Below are 15,833 nucleotides of genomic sequence, written 5' to 3' on the forward strand. Positions count from 1 at the left end.
AATATAGCACAGGAACACTAGACAACAGGCCCTTTGCTCAGCTGGAGAGCAGCAGAAGTGGATTTGCAGCAGGCATGTAGTCGTGCTTGCCAACATCTGCCCTACCTCCAACACCTGGGTCCACAGATGCTCAGATACACCGTATCTAATCCATCAGCTGGGACGATGAGGTGGCGGTCTCACCTTCCCTTGACATCTAGAGTGCAATTTGATGTTTGCTATTTCCTTGATTATTTGTATATGTAAAAGAGTAGCTTCTGAAGATTCTATGAAATAATACATTAAACCTACTTCTGCAGTACTAAGAAAACCCTGTTTATCTGCAATTCCCCCAAGACGTGGGTTTCAAAAGTGCTTTTCTATTATGTAGAAGGAAAATAATTCAGTCTTTGGAAGACATCACTAGCAGTACATGTGTCACAAGGAGGGTGCACAGGGGTAAACTGCTGTCATTTTTTTATGGTCAGTGGTTTGAATAGTTTAGCATGGCATGGTACCTTCCATCATTTAGAACAAATTGGTGAAGATTGTGGTGCATGAGGATCCATTGGACTGGGCAGATCATTTAAACCAGTAATTTAAAATATAGCTTAACAGCAAATACACTGCCAAAAAAAACTAAAGATCTGAATAAAATAGTATTATTAAATACTTTGTTCTTTACATTGTTGAATGTGCTAGCAAAAAACACTAATTATTGATGGAAATTTATCATCAGACTATGGAGGTCTTGATTTGGAGTAACACTCCAAAAAAACACACACTACAGGCTGATCCAACTTTGATGTAATGTCCTTAAAACAAGTTAAAATGAGGCGCAGTAGTATGCGTGGCCTCCATGTGCCTGTATGACCTCCCTACAACGTCTGGACATGCTTCTGATGAGGTGGTGGATTGTCTACTGAGGGATCTCCTCCAAGACCTGGACTAAAGCATCCGGCAACTCCTGGACAGTCTGTGATGCAACACGGCGTTTGTGGATGGAGTGAGACATGTCTCAGATGTGCTCAACTGGATTCAGGTCTGGGGAAGGGTCGGGTCTTGCAGGAACTGCTGACACAATCCAGTCACATGTCACATGAGGTCTAGCTTAGTCTTGCATTCGGAGGAACCCAGGGCCAACTGCACCATATGGTCTCACAAGGGGTCTGAGGCTCTCATCTCGGTACCTAATGTCAGTCATGCTACCTCTGGCAAGCACATAAAGAAATGCCACCCCACACCATTACTGATCCACTGTCAATTTGGTCATGCTGGAAGAACGTTGTGTAGGCAGAATCAGTCACATGTGCTCAGTGTGAACCTGCTTTCATCTGAGAGGCACACAGGGCGCCAGTGGTGAATTTGCCAATCTTGGTGGTCTCCACCTGCAGAACCACACCTTTATTGTCTTGCTAATTGCCTATAATTTCCACCTGTTGTATATTCCATTTGAACAACAGCATGTGAAATTGATTGTCAATCCGTGTTGCTTCCTAAACGGACAGTTTGATTTCACAAAAGTGTGATTGACTTGGAGTAACATTGTGTTGTTTAAATGTTCCCTTTATTTTTTGAGCAGTGTATATTAGCTAAATCAGTAAAACAGACTGTTTCTTCATTTGCTTGCCTGCTTAACAAAATGCTTCAAGGGTTATTGCCTTTCACACATACGCTTCATGCAGAAAAAAACTATAAATTATAGATTGCCTTCAACACAGTGTGTAATGGAATTCTTAATGGAATAAAGAATTTAAAGAAATGTTAAAGTAGTCAATCATTCAGGGATAGATAAAGACCCTTTGTGCTTCACCCCCTTACAATTGCCCACTAAACACATGAAATCAAATTCAGAATTTTTCAATATTTGTAGAACAATCCTATTTGGAAGGGCATCTCATTCTACATTTGTATGTTTGAGCTTCTATTTTCTTTTGAGTTAATTTTTGGGTGATTTTTATAATTTGCCAAGGAAAAAAAGTTGAAAAAAAAAACAACAATTAACAATTTCAAATGAATTGATTTTATTACAATTGTAAATACATTCAACAATTGAAATAGCGGTGCCTTCCAACACCAGTACCGTCCGTAAAGAAAAAGTAATGACCCCCTCTGTCACTTTATCAACCAGTTGATCAAATTTAACGGATAATTAGATTCAGCTGATTGAACACAGACAGGGCTGATGGCACCTTATGCTAATCATGCACTAGAAGGGTTTCATAGGTGTCTAATGTGCTCTCAACTCACAGGGCCAGTGCTAGATTTCTTTTTGAGATCACTTCCCATCCTGCTCCTGGTTTGAAATCAGAAGAAAGTGTTCACGTAGAGAGTTGTTCTGAAGATAAAGCACAAAGTAAAAATCAATGCTGTAACAGATTTGGTGCTGAAGAGTTGGTCTAATTTATAAATTAAAACACAGAAACTGACATTCGGACCTCCAGATGGTCTTCAAATAAACCAAATAACGTTTCAAGATAAAGTAAAACTGTTTGGAGAACACGGGTCCCATTATTTCCAGGACAGTGAACCATGGAGCTGCTTGCATGATTGTGCGTTCGGTTTGCTCAGCAACCGGAACTTGGGGAAACTATGAATTATGTTCTGAAGCAGAATGTTACCCATCTGTCTGACACTTTCAGAAAAAAAACTGACTTGCATATAAAAATCAAGAAATTAAAGATTTTCAGCTGTTTCATCAAAGCCCCTGACTTCAGTCCCTCACTAATTCTACTAAAGGTGATAGTCATTGATGCCTGTGAAGATTCTCAGTCCTCCAGGTGTATTTGTCTGAAAGCTGAAAAACATTGATAGCTAAAATAACTAAGATCTGTTGCAGACCATGGTATACTCTATAATACAATAAGTTTTGCATTTTTGTTTGGAAATTGATAAGTCAGTAGTTTAAGCAGACACTGCTTAGAGAGTACAAAGTGATAAAAGTATACTGTGTGCCTTTAGAAGTCTTGCCTCACTGCACTTTGCATCATTGTTCCTTCCATTCCCTTTTATCCCCCTCTGGGCAATGCAGACATCTCGCTGTGTGTTTAAGTTGACTTCTCTGGTTGTAACCCGCCAACCAGCACATTCTTTTCACAACATCTTTTTTTTTTTTTTTTTATATTCTCACCCACTGCTTCTCATTTGCTTCATATTGCTGACTTTGTGTAGCTGTCTGCCACTGAACAGTGTGTACCAGTCTTTAGGGGAAAAAATCGGGATCGTGAGGCAGAGTGCAAAAGTCAGTTGACAGTTTGGGATGGAGATAAAACATTCGGTGGATTGGTGCTGAAGCACAACCTGACTCTCAATGTCACCAAGACTAAAGAGATGGTTGTCAACTTCAGGAAGAAATTGACTGTCCCCACCCCACTGCACATTGATGGGTCTGCTGCTGAGATCTTCAGTAGCATGAAATTCCCGGGTGTGCACATGACAGACAACCTCTCCTTGAACCTCATCACCACCTCCGCCACCAAGAAGGCCCAGCAGCGTCGGCACTTCCTCAGGAAGCTGAAGAAGGCCAAGCTCCCTCCTCCCATCCTCACATCATTCTACCGAGGGACCATTGAGAGCATTCTCTGGTGCTATATCACTGTCTCGTACGGGAACTGCACTGTCACTGAGCAGAAGGCCCTGCAGCGGATAGTGAAGACAGCAGAGCGCATCATCGGGGTTCCACTTCCACCCATCTCCCAGCTCTACGAGAAACACCTCATCCGTTGAGCTTAGAACATAATGAAGGACTCACACCATCCCTTACTTGCCCTGTTCTCCCTCCTACCATCTGGCAGACAGATCAGCAGCATCAGAACTGTAACTGCCAGACACTGCAAGAGCTTGTTCCCCCCAAGCAGTCAGAGCTCTCAATGCACTGCCATTACCAAAAAAAACTTCCAGCTTTATGCACTTAATAACATATTGACCATTTTGCACATTTCTGTTCATTTTGCACGTTTGTCTTGTCTTGTGTGTCCTGTTTGAAATATCCAATCACAAGTATCCTACATGATGTTGTCCTGTTTGTTCTGTTCATTTTGTACAGAAAAGTTGTACTTTTCTTTTATAGAGATCTGTCTAGTATTTAGTTTTAGTAAGTATAGTTTAGTTTAGTGTGTACATACATACATATTTCAATACACTGTATACTATGTATACTGTTGTACAGTACTGACAATAAACCAGTCTTGAATCTTGAAAAATTAGAAGAACCATTGCAATCAGCTATGCATCATCACTACACTGACTGAAGGAAACACTGGTTGTGAAATGGTTACATACCCAACGATAGTCAAGGTTTGAACTGGGAGAGTGAAAAAAAAAAACGACTGGAAAAAAATGTATTGTTCAAGCTGAAAAAGAACCACAGCTTCAGCTTTGGAATTTGCAGTGAAACCACTCCCTAGAACCATTCACATCAGCTGAATAAAGATTGTATTGAAAAGTTTAAAAAAAACTTTGTTACTGCTCCCATAGAACACATAGAACAACTGAAGCTGTGTTCAAGAAGTAAAGCGCTTCACTTTCCAGCACCTGTGAAACCATGTTTCAAGAAATCTTAGGGCTTTGTACACCGTTCACTATGCATCTGCTCACGTAGTCTCTCTCCACGGAGACATTCCGAGCTTGGGAGGGGCCCGTGAGTCTTCACACCACATGCAGTCAGCAGTTTCCAGCCAGGTGTTTGGAAACTCTCAGCCCACAATTCACTTTTATAGGTGGGAGCAGGAGAACAAAGTTAAGGATTTGTTTTAAGTAGAAGAACAGGAAAAAACATAGAAAAGTCTTTTTTTAATCAAAACACTGAATGTAAATTTATTTGCTGTGATACAGTCAGCTCACTTACTCAGAGTCCGTGAATAGTCGTCTCGGCAGGCCAGCCTGTTCAAACATTTGGATTTCACAATTATTTTTAATGGTATTTTCACAGGAGATGAGACCATTCTTCACCAGCTCTCTATCACATATCTTCCACATAGTAATGTCTCAGTGTGAAGACTCATTTGTGGCTCTTCGAAGACAGCCTATTTACTCCGCCTCGAAAGGAAAGAGGGGGCAGCGTGTCTGACGGTGGCTACATGTATTTTTTAATTGGTTTCACTTTGCACTTTAAAGCCATTACAGTCTTGTCGCATGCACACCGGACAGCTGGTTACAGTCCCAGACATGATCTGCACGTGTCAATTTTGGTGTTTTACAGTCTTTTTAGTCGTGCAAGGCTAGCAGTTTAATGAACACTCCCTGGTCCCATTTCATTTCACTAATCTCCCATTTGCCATAAATAAATAAATAAGTCTTTATGGCATTGTTTTCATTGATTTTTTTTCCCTTCCTTTGCTGTCCATGGAGAGTACATACATTGGCGGGGCATCCTTTAAATCCAGGGTAAAAAAGATGAGCCTCATTGGGCCTTGGGGCAGCAAGAGGCTGAACAGTTAGTGAATGCACAATCAAAAAACGACGAGCATCACCCAGATGAGGCCGCTTGTTTCTATTGATGGGGAAGGACGAGCTCTGCTAACAAGGCACATTTCCATTAGAGCTCCGACAGCCGGAGAGCAGCGTGGATCAGTATGGAGGCCACAGGAGAGCAGAGGACAGGAATGCAGCCCCTGGACACTCCGCTGAGTACGTTTCCGAAGTCACGACCAAGTTGCTCACCCACAGGTAGCCGGAGACTGGGCATTCCAAATTTGAGAAGGGTGAGCGGAGAGAAAAAGAAAAAACAATGACAAACAAGACATTAGGGGAGTCCACCCACCACGTGGAAAAAACATAAAGAGAAAGACACAGAGCGACCCTAGGAGACAGTAGGTATGGTAGATAACCCAGAAACCAAGAAAAGTCAAAGTAGCAAAGGGCCTAAAGATACAAGATTCAGACAGTTGGAAACTTTAATTGTGTATCAGCCGGATTCCGGACCGGAGCAATGGCATGTTGGGAGTGCTTATTAGACTCAGAAGCCTTTGCCATGCTTTACTGCACTCCTTGTCTGCTTCCTTCCTGTACTTCCTGTTTTTTGGAGTCCTCATTAAACCCAAAAGCTCGTGTCAGGCAACTCTACTTCCCTGTTATACATCTCCTGTTTCCTATGTTACCTCTTCTGACATTTCTTTTCCAACCCCTGCTGATTCGTAGATGCAATTATAATTTCCTCACTTTTGCAATGGCAACAAGCAACTGTTATTGAGTAAGTGAGGAGCTGACATTGTACAACACTTCCCACTTCACAGTGATCTTTTCTGGAATAATAAAAAAAGGGCAAAATTGCAGTGTTCTTTCCATCCATAATGACATACCACGACTTGGCCCTTTTTTTGTAATAAATGACCTGTTTTCAGCTTAATGATCTTAATGATACCCTAAGAGCATATCCCAGGGTCACGACTGCTCCAGGTATTTTACTTGTAGGTAAAATAAAGAAGTGAGGTGCATGATGTCAGGAGGCAGGGTGCACAGGTGATACTGTGAATTGAAAGGTCACATTTTTGTGACGCTATAGAGACTGAATAATCACTTATGTATTTAGGACTTTATGAATGATACAAATATGGAATGACTGCTTCCTATTTGTGTTCTAAAGGAGAAATTAACTACCCACCTAGCCTTTTTGATTAAATATAAATATTTATGAAACCCTAAACAATAAGTTTATTTTTTTAATAGTAAGATGATGTATTCACTTATGGGTCACACAAGGGTTGGATAGTAGACCTTGTGACATTGTTGGGTTTACTCATCCCCAGTGGAGGTCAGTCCACAAATCAGTCAAAAATCACACAATATGGTAAATGCAGTGGCTTGGCTGCAGCCACACGTGATAGACATGGGAACAAAATGTTCTATTCTGAAATTGTCTCAATCTGTAGTCTTGGGGTAGTTCTTTGACTCAAGAATGACTCTTTTAACTAGCCATCATACTAGGGACACAAAGGGAAATGATTACCCAAGGCCCAACTGGATGGGGGGCTCTTCGAAGCCTAAAATAATATTGGATTTAAAGGATTGGGCCACGCATCGACTGCTTATGTAGAGGACCCAAAGTTTTGTGCTACATTCCTGAATCTTTAAAACCTTTTGTGGAACACAAGTAAAAGATCAATGAAATTGCACTAGCGTGGTGACTACCAGTGCTCTCATTCATTGATTGGAGAGTGTCTGTGTCTGCGATCGATAGCCAGTGGATGTTTCTTGAAACCAAAATAAGCCAGAAAAGATTCTCTGTGCTAAAGCATAAGACCAGGTTTGTAAGGTAACTAATAGAATCTATTGTAAGATGCGGCCAAACAAATGGGTTAAAATCGTTTACAGGTTACAGGGGTTCTGTTGTTGTTTTCACAGTTTCTGAATATTCCATATGCAATTAGTCATAGAATTGTAAATTCAAGCAGACAGAAGATATCATTTTTCAGACTAACCCTAAATTAGTATGTATTAATGAAGACATTCGCTCCCAGTGAATGAAATGCATGAAAAAAGCAGTTAATAAGAAAAACTTGTCCTTATGCATTAAACATGGACAGTATGAGACATGAACTGCCATCAGGCTAAGGCAGGGATACATTTAGTGAAATGTCAAATATGTAAACACACCAGGCAATTATTTGCGGTTTTGCAACAACAGAAATGATAACTGGAGTCTGCACAACATTTTCGATCCCTGAAAACTCTAAGAAGTAAAGTTTCACTGCAAGGCTTTCATAAAATCTTTCCTAACATTCACAGATTTAAATCCATGGCTTTCTTATTCAACTTTATTAACTTCTAAATGTTTATTGGAAACTCAACAATTAGTGGCAAATGGGATTCAGTGGCTTCCCCCAAAGTTACAAAGTTTAATTCCCTTTTACACCCCACGCTGCAAACTTGGCTCATGTTTTCTGCCTAGTTGACAGGGTGAAAGATTCTGGTGTCGGACAGTGATGCTAACTTTGGAAGTGTAATCTTATTTTCAACCATAGTTTTTGACAGCAATTTTCTAGCTTTGTTGCTAAAAAATGTTTTTACATTTTTACAGTTTTAACCATATCCTTCTATGGCTGCTTATTCAATTGTGTACCCAAAATGAATCTTGTATATAGTTCTAAAAGTTTCAGCAGAATATTGACTACTGACAATAGTCTAATGTGTTTAAAAAACCATAACACAGTTAAACATTGAGAAATGCTCTGTTAACAGTGTAAGATGACATTTGGTCAATGACTTTACAATGAAAGAAAACACAGTCTCTTTGGCATGCAGTCCAGGATGCCACAAGAATTGGGGATTGAATAGGCCAGTGTGTTACCACCCATCACTAAAATACACTTCACTCTACCTATACATGTGCCATCAAACTGACTGTCATAAACATCTAGGCACATTTTTATGTGGTGTGCCCTTAAATCTGATCAAATACACTGACAGTACAGAAACTGTCGATACAATATTTTTTTATCACAATGACAAACACCAGTTTAAAATTAACACGTCAAGTTGAATTTGCATTATAAAGTCTCATAGCATAATTTATCTAGCATTAACAAAAGGTTGCCCTCTTCAAATGGCTTCCAATAAAGAAGTTAATTCGCAGTTTCAGTTGCTTAAGTACATTCCTCTGACAGAATAGGACAGACTTCCTCACGCTAATCTACAGCCACCACAGCACTCACATTAGAAATTGAACATTTGTACTGTTGCCAACTATTCTGGGAAATCATTTGAGGATAAACGCTGAAGTGGGCTGAGTGAGAATAATTCTTAATGAAAGCTTTCTCTCTGTTTGTTTGCTACTTCGTGTTTTATTATCCCCCAATTGGGAGCACTTAACGTCGGCTTGCATTACCCAATGCAAAAAGGGGGGGGGGATTTTGAGGCAGGAGAGGACCTCAGGACAGCTGCAGCAATAACAGTCTGCCACTGGTCGCTTTCTAATAGATTAATAAGTCTTGATTTGCGTGCTTCCTCATCCATCAACATAAACGCGGCTCCATTACATAATGGCAGGGTTTTGGCAGGTCCGGTTATTTATGGATGGGCTCTTTGTTGACGCTGTCGTCATGATTGTATTAAAGCTAATCATGGGTGGCGCAAGACGTCTCCACATGCAGATTTCTACACTCCACAGTGGGGCTGAGCACATTTCTGCATCGTTAAAAAGGGACAGAAATTTATTTTTAAAAGGACAGATATGTATTTTTATACAACAATGATCTGAGCATCTCAGATTTAAAGACGCAAAAGAAAAAAAAAAAAAGAAAAAGTAAAAATATTGCAAAACACCATGATGTTCCCAGAGACATGTTCCCTGCACAAAACCTTTGGAAATATTTGGAAAATATAGAAAACAAAAAAGCTAATATCCCAGCTGTTATAATCATCCACAGGCTAAAAAAGTCTAGTTAAACATTGTCTACTGTATACAGTAGACATGTTTTTGCATGAGAAGTATTGATGGGTGCAGGTTTAAATCTAAAAAAAATTATCACCCAACAAAATGGGTAGTTAGTTTTTCTAATTTCTTGTTTTATCTATGTACGAAGATCCTGGTGACATTTTCTCTAAATTAGCAAACAAGCACATAACACTGCGCTTAGCACCAGCTTGAAAATAGTGCCCATGTTACCTGAGTTGTCAAAATGGTCTTGTTAAACTGAAGGTAAAAGTGGTAAGCCAGTAAGGGGCTCTAGACGCCAAACATGGTTATTTTATCTCACTTTCTATAATAGTGTGTATTTGCTATCTGGGGTTTCTCAGCTGAACATTTTCACACAGAGTGTGTTACTGTGACGTTAGCCCACAGTAACATCAGATCAGTGCTTTCCCATGCAGATAATAAGGGTCAGGAGCAGTTTACACAGTTCACAGGAGAAGGAAATACAAAGCTCCCCGGTGGTTAATTTACCTGCAAAGACAGGTAAAAGAAAAAAAAAACAAAGCAAAAAAAGTAATTTATCAGTTTAATGATCACGGGCCCACTCTTACATCACTGCGGCTTTACTCCGGAGAGACAAAATGATGTACCGAGCTTGCGCTTACAACTTGACAGCAATATCAAGAATGACTGGGCCTTCTCTTATCTGCATTTGGATACCTGCATTAATGTAATACAAATTCCCCAAGAGTCATTAAAAACACCCAAGTCACGCTCGATACAATTATTCAGCTCTTGACTGCTCTGGTAAATCAGTGCTTCAATTAATTTCATAAAACTTTACAAAAGTACAACTTTAAGCGACTGAGTGTGCAGAATTCTGAAAGAAAATCACCGTGCAGTCCCCAACACCGAGGCCACACAGGATCCCTATTACTGCTCTGCCATTTATACTTGCAGCTTTAATTACGACGGTAATTCCCTGCATTGTGGAAACGCTCATTATCAGTTGCAAGGCAGAGCATTTTTTTTCCTGAAGAGGCTAAGTGGTAACTAAAGCCCCCTGTAACACACCTTAAAGCATGGATTAGACTCACTTTATTGTGCTTTAAATGCTGCAATTCATGGACGCCTCCACTTGAAATGAGACAGAAGGCAGAAAGCGAGAGACGGCCTCTGCATATGAAGCAGGTGTGACGGTGCTTGCATGAATTGCATAAATATTTTTATCGGGTAGTGTTTCCATGCCAATTGGCTCTTCCGTGGTGACCTAGATGTCCTAAGAATAGCATTAATTTAGCGACATATACAGGGAGATGCATCTGGTGCCTTTTCAGATGGCCTCTCGAGTGAAAAGAACATTGCGTAATTGGCACGGTTGACATGTTGCGTGGACCACTCCAGGCTCTCAGGATGAACATGGCTTGGAGTGCGTATGTCTGTGTATTTCTATTGGAGAGGGGCAAAAAAATCCCCATGTCTCAGGTGTTAAAGTCAGTGTGGCAGCGGCATTACGCATGAAAGTGGAGGAAAACACAGACATTTGCAGCCTTGAGAAGCCGTTTCTAGGAGTGCAGTGACTAGCTGGATAACTGGAAACCCCTTTTCAGTGACCTGTTCAGCAGAAACCTAAAAAGTCTCAAATGTTGCATATTCATGACATCTTTGCTGATAAATTGAAAGAGCGATTGAGACATCAGATCAGCTGCTGAAGTGACTTTGATTAAGGCCCTGGAAAACGAAAACCCCTTTATCACCAGGCCCGCAGGGCAGGAGCGTACGCCAACTGGGACTTTGTCAGAATCAGGGAAACGTGATTACTTCCACATCATACTCAGCCCCGCTGACGTATGTTTTTTTTTTTCCCAAAAAGCTCCTGGCGGCTCGAAGGCCCCCTTGCCCCTCATACAAACTTTCCACAGATTAATTAAGTGCTTCTGTCACATTCGGGGTATAAATGGAGCAACCACCAGAATAGAGGGGCCCTTCATCTTCCCTGATAAAACTGTCCTGATTGCATCTAAATCTAGAGCAACATTCAGAAGACTATCAATCAAGCGAGCACGGTTGAAATGTTTTTTTTTTAAAGACTGTTTTTTGTGATTATAATATCCTGAAACTGTATGCATGAGTTTCCTCCACCCTGGTAAGCTTTAATACCGAGTCATTATGGCATGGGCTTTTTTTCTTGGGGTGTAGGGGGGTGTGGTGGGTAGCTAATGGACCATCCTGTCGTGATCCCTCCACGTGTGTTCCACCATGGCATGCACCCAGGGGAGGAAAAGCGTGTTTGCGCCGCCCCGCTGTGCGAGTATCTTTTTAGAAGCCACGTTCCTGTGCATTTGTTCCACATCACAAAATCTCATTCATTTCCAGTGCCTAAGCCCTCGCCTGCCAGTCTCCCTCGGGGCGTCTCTTTTGAAAAGCTGTGAGTTTCCTCTCCACCCCACCCCACCCCTGTCACCTACTCCTACTCCGTGTCTCGACTGCTCTCCTTTTTCCCCTCACCATCACTTCGCACCTCTGGTACTGCAGCCCAAGCGCCCACCCATAAAACTAAAAGAGTGTGGCTGATGAGAGATGAAGGCTGTTGGCATTGTGACTTGTTTGTTTATCTATTTCCCCTCCTCAATCCTCTCTTTGTGCCTGAGCGTTACATATATTCCTGGAGAGGTGGTGGAGTTTTCCCTGGCAGGGTGAAGATGAAGCAGTTCCTGCAAATAAATCATTTTAGTCATTGGTTCCCTCGGTTCAGGATTTAATTTTTTTGTACTAGATTATATTCAATTTTCCCATCAAATAATTCAGATATTTTCAGTATGGCACTTTAGTCTGAATGGAACTATATCAGCTGAAAAGTAATCATGACAACCGCTGTCATTTTTAGTGTAGAAAAATGAATAACAGTCTTTACTTTATTAAAGTTCTGTATGGGTTGATTGTCAAGTAATTTCACCAGTCAGAGAACGTTTTAAATGTAAAAGATAAAACTTTTTTGTAACATGCTCCTTCATTTTGTCACTTTTTGTCGCAAAAACAAAAAATTGAGTGAAAATATTTATAATTTTTTTTTTATAAACCCCCTTCTCGTGGGTTCAAAAAGTAGGCTCGGTTAATGAGCCGTACCCTCACGATCCCAACACATAAAATGTTTTATAACCGTACCTCATCATTTCGGTTAATAAACTGTAGGTCTATAGGTATAAGGTTCTGTTACAGTAAGGTGACACGGGTGAATTAAATCGCTACAATCAACTCATGATCAATGTTATATATTAAACGTCTCCGTCATCTTGGTTTGTTTCTAGTGCTGTAGTTCTCGAGACCAGTCTTGGTATTTGGCCTTGGTCTTGGTCTCGGCTCATCCTCATCAGAACTGTATCAATATTCATTATGCGCCTCAATTCAGATGTATCTGTTTTAAAGTTTTATGAGTCGGCAGTTATTGCCTTTGGCTTTACAGAGCCCAACAAGTATATTAGCAAAACGTCCCAGAAAATGAAACATTCTACTCTATACAGTGGCGGTTCTCTATCGGCCATTTGCGGCGAGGGGGGGGTGGCCTCCATTTGAGAAATTTGCCTCCATTCACCCTCCATTGGCCAGGTACTCCTTGCTGCAGAGCGAGGAGAGAAAGGGGATTCTTTGGATGGGGGGGGGGGGTATGCCGAGTGGCACCTGAGGACTAGCTCGAGAGGGGGAGGAGGGAAGGAGGGGTTAGCTAGAACCACGCCTGGCTGTATGACGATTTTGACTGACCGACTTGACGGATGCAGCTAAGACAACGTCTACATAATATACTTAATACACCATGAAATAACTAATTTCAAGATTGTTGACTAGCTCTGCTTTTCTTGTCCTCCAACTATGAGGAAAAACTCAAAATACCGTGTATGTACGCATAGTACAGTCATTTGTTATTTTGTTTTTTGCGAGCAACTAGCTCACAACTTCGGAGCCCCTTCAATACCATTAAATGGAAAAAAAATTATCTTGTGTGCACAAGTTATTATCCTGTGCACACAAGTTTCTGTACCACGGTCTGTAGCCACAAGTTTAGGACAGTTATTTAATATATCTAAAGCTTCTAACATCACCCACTAACTCTTGGGTCACTGCTTGTTTTGTAGGAATTCGGACAAATTATTTTTCACAAGAAATAAACAATACACCCATTAATACACATGCCAAAAGGTTTACAGTTCTCATATGAAAGTATGTGCCAAATATAATTAGGTTCATTTGAGAAGTACTGTCTCCTGTGAAGTCTCCGTTTACACCAGTATGCTGACTCCTCAAAATCCAACTCGACTGGATTGATTCTAACTTTTTTTTTTTTTTTTTTTTTGCTTTCTCTGCACTTTGTGAACATCCATCTATAACCATGCATTTTTTCCCTGGATATTGTACTTGTTCCTGGATGAAGTCAATATCCGAAATCTGCGAAGTCCTTCTTTCTTTTAGTCCGGCTGAGTAGAGTCCTGTGTATATGTGCAAGAGCAGCAATAAAGTCATTGTATGACATTCCAAAATGAAAATAAGAGTCATCTTCATCATGACATGTTAAGTAAAGTGAAGTGATTGTCACATGTGATACACAGCAGCACAGCACACGGTGCACACAGTGAAATTTGTCCTTTGCATTAAACTCATCACCCTGAGTGAGCAGTGGGCAGCCATGACAGGCACCCGGGGAGCAGTGTGTGGGGACGGTGCTTTGCTCAGTGGCACCTCAGTGGCACCTTGGCGGGTCGGGATTCGGCAACCTTCTGTCACGTCCATGCGGGCATGACGCGGCGGGTGAACGGAGAGGAGGACGAAGAGTGACGAGGAATGACGAGGAATGAAGGACGCTTTCACCTGACATCACGGAACAGGGGTTTTATGGTGAATCACAGGACAGGGGAGACATCCGAGACGTAGACACTGGTGAACATGGAACATAACTTCAAAGACCTGACCGCGGACAGAAACGAACAGGGCAGCTTTATACAATTAACACAGGTGAAAACGATTAGGGAACATTACACAGGACAACAATTAAACTCCGGTCCGGATCCTGGACCGGAGTAACCCCCATTTCGGACCGGATCCTGACACCTTCTGATTACGGGGCTGCTTCCTTAACCGCTAGGCCACCACTGCCCCTGCTAGGCCACCAAATGAATATAGAGAGAATTACTTTAAATAACATTTGCACACAGGATCATTTTTGCCAGTTCATGGGTCTTTAGGGGCTTCGTACACTACCCTTTGTTCAGTCTGTAAATCAGTGAACCAATGCCGTCTTACTCAAAATCACTTGAAGAAAATGTATTTAAGAGTGTCAGTGAAATGTTTATTGTCTTCAATTCAAAGCAAGGTCTTTGTTACTTAGCCATATTCGTGGTTTACCTGAGGCCTCTATAAGAGACTTAATATGAACCTTTTTCTGGTAGATCCCATCTCATTTCCTCCATGAGGTCTGATAAAATTGTTATAGTAGAAGATTGAGAATAATATTTTCCACCAGGCCTCGTAACTATGACAAATCTGGGAGATTTTAAATGATAGAATATGGAAAATTGAAAGACACATTCACATGGTCTCACAAATGGTTTGGGGGGGGTTACACACATCAGAACAGACTTACAGATTAAGGACCAGACAAGAACATGGCACAAAAGGCAAACATTATACATTTATTCAAACATAAGGAAAACACAAAACAGTGAACAGAACATAACAAAGCTCTGGCTCAAATCCTGAAGCCGGAGTCAGTCCATGACAAAAATATATTTTAAAAGATAACATGAATTTGAAATAAAGAGTAATGACAGTTTAAAGCAATGCCTTTTTTCTCTACTGTTGATCTGAGTAATGTTGATTCTTGCCCTTGTCTGTTCTCCTTGCTCTTGGTCTTTGTCCTGGTCTTGGTGCGTTTGGTCTGTGGTCTTTTGTGCACTCAATTGTTGGAAATCTGCCATAGTGACAGAAAACTTTAATCCAAATGCAATGAGCTATGACTGTCATTGTGATTTTTTCATAATAGACCATGCCTTCTCTCAAAAATTATTGTCATTGTCTGGTGATTGAGTTGGGCCCATAGGTGACACAAACTGTTAATTGGTGTTTGAGATATTGTAGACAGTACACAACATGTAATGTCTACTTTCCAAAATGTGTTGTTTGAACTATCAAGTTTGGTTATGGTTGGTTGTCTATAACGGTGTTGTAAAGGAATTACAGGTCAAGTTGTCATGAAAAGTAAAATCCTCTCCTGCTTATGCAATTTAATACATTTTTTGTTACTCCTGAGTAAGGAGCTACAAAATCCTCTCGAGATGGCGGAAGATCAACACAATATTCATGCTGACTATTGGTGGGTGAATGTCTTCTGTGGACAGCTTTCTAATAAATCAAGTTGTTTATCAAAAGCTGGTTAGCATAAATCACTGAAAGTGTAACATTTATGTTAAGCTTAGTTTGGGGCTTCACAATCATAGTCCTCACAAAGATGCAA

This window comes from Denticeps clupeoides, chromosome 10 (genome assembly GCF_900700375.1).
Source record: "Denticeps clupeoides chromosome 10, fDenClu1.1, whole genome shotgun sequence".
Classification (NCBI taxonomy): Eukaryota; Metazoa; Chordata; class Actinopteri; order Clupeiformes; family Denticipitidae; genus Denticeps; species Denticeps clupeoides.